At 65.6% G+C, this 218-nt stretch overlaps 1 protein-coding gene across 1 annotated transcript in view; it reads right to left on the reverse strand.

Moving 5' to 3' along the window:
- The window catches only part of EMH_0002840 (uncharacterized protein), a gene marked incomplete at both ends in the record, with an annotated part of 2,395 nt that overhangs the window by 933 nt on the left and 1,244 nt on the right, over nucleotides 1-218 (reverse strand). The window lies entirely within an intron of this gene.

Genomic DNA, 218 nt, shown 5'->3' on the forward strand with positions numbered 1-218 from the left:
TGCTGCTGCTGCTGCTGCTGCTGCTTCCGTCGCCGCTGCTGCTGGTCGTGCTGCTGCTGCACTGCGTGCTGTCGAATGCCGCAGCAGCAGCTGCTGCAGCACCTGCAGTGCCGGCAGCAGCAGCAGCAGCAGCAGCATCAGCAGCAAGAGCAGCAGCAGCAGCAGTTGCTGCACCCAGAGGCAGCAGCGCCGCTGCAGCGTGAGAAATCCCAGCAGCA

This window comes from Eimeria mitis, genomic scaffold (assembly GCF_000499745.2).
Source record: "Eimeria mitis Houghton genomic scaffold, Emh_scaff196, whole genome shotgun sequence".
Classification (NCBI taxonomy): Eukaryota; Apicomplexa; class Conoidasida; order Eucoccidiorida; family Eimeriidae; genus Eimeria; species Eimeria mitis.